Raw genomic sequence first — 7940 nt, 5'->3', positions numbered from 1 at the left:
ATGAAATGTATATAAACTTTTTGCGTCTTGCTCTTGCTAGGCCATGCAAATTCCTCAGGTAGTGTCCTGTTACGTTTAAGCACTTGAATCTCTGGCGTATGGTTCAGAGGTTCATGATGTGACCATGTGAGCCTGGCACTCGGTTCGTGATCGTCCATGTGAGTAGACAAGCTTCACGGATTAAGGCGTGTTCTACCTGAGGAATTCGGCGACCGTTAAGAGAAGACCTAGAGCACTATGTTTGCTCGCATGATGATTTGACTTTAGAGCACTATGTTTGCTCGCATGGTGATTTTTTGTGTCTTCCCTTGCTAGGTCGGTTAATTTCCTGGGTAGTAGCCTGTTACGTTTAAGCACTTGAATCTCGCGTATGGTTTAGAGGTCCATTGATGTGACCACCCATATGGTTCAGAGGTTCTTTGACGTGACCATCCGTATGGTTCAGAGGTTCATTGACGTGACCATCCATTCGAGAAAACAAGCTTCATGAATTAAGGCTTACTATCCGAGAAAATTAACAGCCGTTAAGGGAAGATGATATGGCCACAGAGGCATACGAATAATATCCAGAATATATAAAAAATGAGACGTGACTTAGCTTGGTTCGTGGCCGCGTTGTCGATCACCACAGCCGAGTTGTCGGTCGGTGTGGCAAGTAATCAGTTTGCAGCCGAGTTGTTGGCATAGCATCCGAGCTGATGGAGGCGGGGTCGACAACTTGCTTGATGTAGTCGAACAACATGATGAAGTCATCGAACAACTCGTCCGAGTTGTTTGCTGATGAGTTTAACCAAACGAGTGACTGTCATGTCGAGTACTCGAAACAACTCGAAACGTGTTGCCGGGTTCCCAGAATTTGGTTGCTTGCTCGTGACTTGTCGGCTTGCTGTAGGTGGTCTTCTCTTTGTTGACCGTATTGCTTGTATTTCTTGACCTTCTCTCATATGAGTATGTCGTATGTATAAATCAATGCACAAACACCTTTGGCTTTGCTTGGTTGCTTCCTTTGTTAGCTTCTTGCATGTCCGTGATGTATTCGTATACGAAGTTGACTTGGAGACGGGGGTGTGTGCGTGTATGCACAGGTTGATCCATTGATTCCATATATCCTGACTGACTTGTATGTCGTTATCCTTTTCTGTCCAATCTCATAGCTTGTATATCTCTTGGATGTGTTGCTTCATAATTGGCCCGCACGTTGTTGGCTTCGTGTGGGAGCAGGACTCTTCTTGTGTCGGAGTTGGACTTGAATCCGCATATAGCTGAGTTGTGATGGAGTCTGAGTTGCAGTCCGACTTGTACTCGTATCAGGCATGTTTGATGCTGGTTGGCGTGTAGTAGGAACGTGATACAGTCGCGCTTCTACTGGGATCTCGCTGAGTTGACGAAGTTGGAGTAGATGTTGACGAAGAGGTCTCGTGCTCGCACGAATCGATGCCGATGCTGAACGTGAATATGGCGGGTTGTCGATGAGGCCGACGAGAGCCACAACAAGTTGTCGAAGAGAGCCGATGAGTGTCGCGGTGAGTTGTTCTTGAGGTGTGCCGTGGCGAGTTATTCTTGAGGTCTTCTAAGCCGTAGTGAGTTGTCGACGAGGGCCGACGAGTGCTGCGACGAATCTTGATTTTGAGGTCCACCGAGCTCTCGAATGCAAAGCGCTGAGAACCCCTACCTGGCGCGCCAGCTGTCGATGTTTTACCACTGGCAACCCGTCACGGGGTACCTAGGATGGTGATTTGTTCGGAGGGGTATCGGCGTTTGCAGGAACTCGATGGTAAACGCAGGGAGACAATGATTTATACTGGTTCGGCACGCCGGAAAGTCACGGCGCCCTACGTCCAGTCTGGTGTGGATAGTATATTGCGCCCTGCGCTATTTGTTGTGTTACGAGGTATGTTGTGGTTGTGTCGGTGCCGATCTCCTCGGTCTAGGGACCCCTGCCCTCCTTTATATAGTCCAGGAGAGGCAGGAGTCCTAGTTGGTTACAAAGTAGAGATCCTAGTAGGATTACGTGTAACTAGTTCTAGTAGGATTACATGTAGGGAATCCTAGTTGGACTAGGTCTTCTTCTCTTTTCTCCGTGGGAAACCCCATGGGTCCCGTATCGACAAGCCCCCGAGCATCTCATGGATGAGCTTCGGAAGCCTTCTTGTTCTTTTTGGTCTTCGTTGAGTTGTTGTAAATCCGTTCCAGGTTCTTCTTGAAGTGAAACCTTGAGATGGTCTTCTTTGTCATTTCTTCGGCTGATGTGCACTTTTGGACAAAAGTGCACTCAGTGAGTGTAGCCCCCGAGCCTCTTGCTTGTTGGGACAAGAAGCCAGAGGGTCCCTTTAGTCTTCTTGGTTGCTCCGAGTTCTTTTTCGGTGGGTGCAATTTTTCGTAAAAATTGCACTCACTGAGTGTAGCCCCCGAGCCTCTTGCTTTTGCTTGCAAAAGTTGGAGGGTCCAGATTCTTGTCTTCAAATTTTTTTTGGGGGTTATGTATCCCGCAGCCCCCGAGCCTTCTCCGAGTACTTTTCTTTAGAATAGAAATCGGATGAAGGGTCTTGATGTGTTGTCTTTGTTGTAGTCTTGAGTACTTGTATTCTTGGTCTTTCATCCTTGAATTCGAGCCCCCGGGCATAGTTGAAGCGAATGTCGAGCCCCCGAGCTTAGTGTTTGACTAAGCCGTGACACTCTTTCGAGTTGTTTTTATTCATCCAGGTCATTTCTAGACTTCTCTGGTTCTTGATGTACCTCTTCCAGGTTGTTTGCACTTCGTCCATGTTCTTTCTGAACTTGTATGTACCTTATCCGGGTTGTTTTCTAATTTGACTAAGCCATGATGCTCTTCCGAGTTGTTTTTATTCATCCAGGTCATTTCTAGACTTCTCTGGTTCTTGATGTACTTCTTCCAGGTTGTTTGCACTTCGTCTAGGTTCTTTCTGAACTTGTATGTACCTTATCCGGGTTGTTTTCTAATTTGACTAAGCCGTGATGCTCTTCCGAGTTGTTTTTATTCATCCAGGTCATTTCTAGACTTCTCTGGTTCTTGATGTACCTCTTCTTGGTTGTTTGCACTTTGTCCAGGTTCTTTTTGAACTTGTCTTGGTACTTGCAGCACTTCTTCGGGGTTCTTTTTTGATCAGTCCGGGTTCTTTCTGAGCTTGTCTTGGTTCTTGCCGCACCTTGTCGGGGTTCTTTTTGATCAATCCGGGTTCTTTCTGAATCTGTCTTGGTACTTGCCGCACCTTGTCGGGGTTCTTTTTGATCAATTCGGGTTCTTTCTGAGCTTGTCTTGGTTCTTGCCGTACCTCATCGGCGTTCTTTTTTTATCAAACCAGGTTGTTTCTGGACTTGTCTGAGTAAAATAGCTCTCAAGAGCGTGTTTTTCCCGATCTCATGGTATAGATGTAGCTCTCCTGCATGTTAAACATAAAAATATATTGTAAATGACATTCCGGATATGAAGTCAGGAGGATGTCCCATATTTGAATAATCAATCAGGGGCGGGCCCCGGCATTATGAAATGTATATAAACTTTTTGCGTCTTGCTCTTGCTAGGCCATGCAAATTCCTCAGGTAGTGTCCTGTTACGTTTAAGCACTTGAATCTCTGGCGTATGGTTCAGAGGTTCATGACATGACCATGTGAGCCTGGCACTCGGTTCGTGACCATCCATGTGAGTAGACAAGCTTCACGGATTAAGGCGTGTTCTACCTGAGGAATTCGGCGACCGTTAAGAGAAGACCTAGAGCACTATGTTTGCTCGCATGATGATTTGACTTTAGAGCACTATGTTTGCTCGTATGGTGATTTTTTGTGTCTTCCCTTGCTAGGTCGGTTAATTCCTGGGTAGTAGCCTGTTACGTTTAAGCACTTGAATCTCACGTATGGTTCAGAGGTCCATTGACGTGACCACCCGTATGGTTCAGAGGTTCTTTGACGTGACCATCCGTATGGTTCAGAGGTTCATTGACGTGACCATCCATTCGAGAAAACAAGCTTCACGAATTAAGGCTTACTATCCGAGAAAATTAACAGCCGTTAAGGGAAGATGATATGGCCACAGAGGCATACGAATAATATCCGGAATATATAAAAAATGAGACGTGACTTAGCTTGGTTCGTGGCCGCGTTGTCGATCACCGTAGCCGAGTTGTCGGTCGGTGTGGCAAGTAGTCAGTTTGTAGCTGAGTTGTTGGCATAGCATTCGAGCTGATGGAGGCGGGGTCGACAACTTGCTTGACGTAGTCGAATAGCATGATGAAGTCGTCGGACAGCTCGTCCGAGTTGTTTGCTGATGAGTTTAACCAAACGAGTGTCTGTCATGTTGAGTACTCGAAACAACTCAGAACGTGTTGCTGGGTTCCCAGAATTTGGTTGCTTGCTCGTGACTTGTCGGCTTGCTGTAGGTGGTCTTCTCTTTGTTGACCGTATTGCTTGTATTTCTTGACCTTCTCTCATATGAGTATGTCGTATGTATAAATCAATGCACAAACACCTTTGGCTTTCCTTGGTTGCTTCCTTTGTTAGCTTCTTGCATGTCCGTGATGTATTCATATACGAAGTTGACTTGGAGACGGGGGTGTGTGCGTGTATGCACGGGTTGATCCATTGATTCCGTATATCCTGACTGACTTGTATGTCGTTATCCTTTTCTGTCCAATCTCATAGCTTGTATATCTCTTGGATGTGTTGCTTCATAATTGGCCCGCATGTTGTTGGCTTCGTGTGGGAGCAGGACTCTTCTTGTGTCGGAGTTGGACTTGAATCCGCATATAGCTGAGTTGTGATGGAGTCTGAGTTGCAGTCTGACTTGTACTCGTATCAGGCATGTTTGATGCTGGTTGGCGTGTAGTAGGAACGTGATACAGCCACGCTTCTGCTGGGATCTCGCTGAGTTGACGAAGTCAGAGTAGATGTTGACGAAGAGGTCTCGTGCTCGCACGAATTGATGCCGATGCTGAACGTGAATATGGCGGGTTGTCGATGAGGCCGACGAGAGCCGCAACGAGTTGTCGAAGAGAGCCGATGAGTGCCGCGGTGAGTTGTTCTTGAGGTGTGCCGTGGTGAGTTATTCTTGAGGTCTTCTAAGCCGTAGTGAGTTGTCGACGAGGGCCGACGAGTGCTGCGACGAATCTTGATTTTGAGGTCCACCGAGCTCTCGAACGCAAAGCGCCGAGAACCCCTACCTGGCGCGCCAGCTGTTGATGTTTTACCACCGGCAACCCATCACGGGGTACCCAGGACGGTGATTTGTTCGGAGGGGTATCGGCGTTTGTAGGAACTCGATGGTAAACGCAGGGAGACATTGATTTATACTGGTTCGGCACGCCGGAAAGTCACGGCGCCCTACGTCCAGTCTGGTGTGGATAGTATATTGCGCCCTGCGCTATTTGTTGTGTTGCGAGGTATGTTGTGGTTGTGTGTCCTGTCGGTTATGTGTCGGTGCCGATCTCCTCGGTCTAGGGACCCCTGCCCTCCTTTATATAGTCCAGGAGAGGCGGGAGTCCTAGTTGGTTACAAAGTAGAGATCCTAGTAGGATTACGTGTAACTAGTTCTAGTAGGATTACATGTAGGGAATCCTAGTTGGACTAGGTCTTCTTCTCTTTTCTCCGTGGGAAACCCTATGGGTCCCGTATCGACACCAGGTAAACCCATGTAGTACCATCCAAGCAAACCTCCCGTATCGACACCAGGTAAACCCATGTAGTACCATCCAAGCAAACCAAGCATCCTGTCTTCCCTTTGATCTATCCAGACAAAGCAAACAGCGCGGGGTAATCATTGGTAGTAACAAATATTATTGCTCTACATATGAAGTCCTCCTTTCGGAACGCATCGTACATCTGCTCTCCATGCCTCCATAGTCTCTCCATTTCTTGCATCAAGGGCTCGAGGAACACATCTATATCAATGCCTGGTTGTTTAGGGCCAGAAATAAGAATAGCGAGGAGAAGGTACTTTCTCTTCTGACACAACCATGTTGGGATGTTGTACATGGTCAAGATCACTGGCCATGTGCTGTGGTTGCTCATCCTCTCATTGAAGGGATTCATTCCATCGGTGCTCAGGCCAAACCATACATTCCTTGGGTCATCGCTGAATTCTTTGTGCTTCTCATCAAACCTTTGCCACTGACTACAATCAGCCGGATGTGCAATCTTATCATCATCCACCTTGCACTCATCATCCCACCATGTCATGAGTGCGGCTTCTTTAGGGTTTTGGAACATACGTCTCAAGCGGTCGGTCACTGGCAGGTACCACATTACCAGGGCAGGAATTCTTCTCTGCTTTGCATGGTTGCCTAATGGAGTGTCCTCTGGGGGTTGAGATTCTTGTACCACCTTTTTTATACCCTTCTTATTCCTCTTTTTCCCTGTGGATGGTTCGTACCCACCGTAAAGGTCATTGTTCTTGTACCGGCTGGCCCCACACCGGGGACATTTATCCAATGACTTGAACGTTTCACCATGAAAAAGTATACAGTGGTTGGGGCATGCATGTATTTTTTCAACCCCCATTGTCAATGGACTTATGATCTTCTTCGCTTGGTATGTGTTGGCGGGAACTGAGTTTGGTTGTGGCAGCACCCATGACAGGAGATGCAATAGATCATTGAAACTACAGTCTGACCAGCCGTACTTAGCCTTCAGGATGAGCAGCTCAAGCACGAAACGTAGCAATGTCCAATGTGTCGGACAACCCTTTTCAATACCATACACAGTCTCCTTCGATGCTTTTGTCACTCTTTCTAAATTTTCTAGACCTTTCGGGCTATTTAGTAAAATCTCTGGTCCAAGGGTTCGAATCATGTCATCTAAATCATCTTCAACTCCGACACGTGTTCCACCATCATTATTGGCACCACCTTTGTCGTTACCATCCCAACCACCAGCATCACCACCTTATTCATTGTCAAACTCGAAATCCATTTGTGCATCAAGCTCGGCTGAATATTGGGACAGGGATTCTATGGTTTCATCGTCGTATTCCTCCTCATCCTCGTCGTTAACAATAACCGTTTCACCATGATGAATCCACACTGTGTAGTCCTCAACAAATCCTCGTATAATCAAATGTGATCTGATGATAGTCACATATGTCCATGCCATACGGTTCTTGCAATCTTTACATGGGCAAATAATTGTATCCTTATTCTCTTTCAATGTCGTTGCATGCTTCGTTGCGGCTTCAATAAATTTATCCACCTCTTCACGGAAACCTGCCTTGAACCTTAACGAACCATACATCCAAGAGTTCCTGTACTCCATCTTTTACAACAACAACAAAACAAACATTAAAGGACTACTTATTCAGATATATATAAAAATTAATCAAAGTAATAATTATTTGAGAATAATTGTATATACCTCAGATATATATGAATATAAATCTAATATAATTACATGAAGCATACAAACACACCATGGTAGAGGAAAATTAATTAATGGCCTATTTATCCATAAATAATTAAAATACATATTTATTGATTACAATAAACAATTTCAAAGACAACAATTAGCAATAATTATACTTTACCCAATATCTTTCGTACAAACCCTAGTCCAATTTTATCAAACATAAATTTACAAAAACAAAATTAATAAAAAAAAATCAAACCCTAGATCTAGATCACATGCACATGAAACATCCATAAAACTAACTAATGGTTCACTAAAATCAAGAAACATGGACCAAATAAGGGTATGGTCTTGTTCCCCTCCCTAATTTACCCTAGTACATTTAAAAGTTGGGTCTAATTTGCTCATAAATAGCTCAAGCACCATAGAAAAGAGAGAAAAACAAAACTCTAATTATTCACTAATCAACCATTAAAACTTCAAAAAAAAGTGTGTAATAGCATTTTCTTACCTTCTACAACCTCTCCACCAAAGGATTTGAGACCAAAACCTTCCCCCCTTAGTAGAGCAATTTTTGGAAGGTGCCCAAG

Source organism: Miscanthus floridulus, chromosome 9 (assembly GCF_019320115.1).
Source record: "Miscanthus floridulus cultivar M001 chromosome 9, ASM1932011v1, whole genome shotgun sequence".
Classification (NCBI taxonomy): Eukaryota; Viridiplantae; Streptophyta; class Magnoliopsida; order Poales; family Poaceae; genus Miscanthus; species Miscanthus floridulus.
This window is presented reverse-complemented; position numbering follows the sequence as displayed.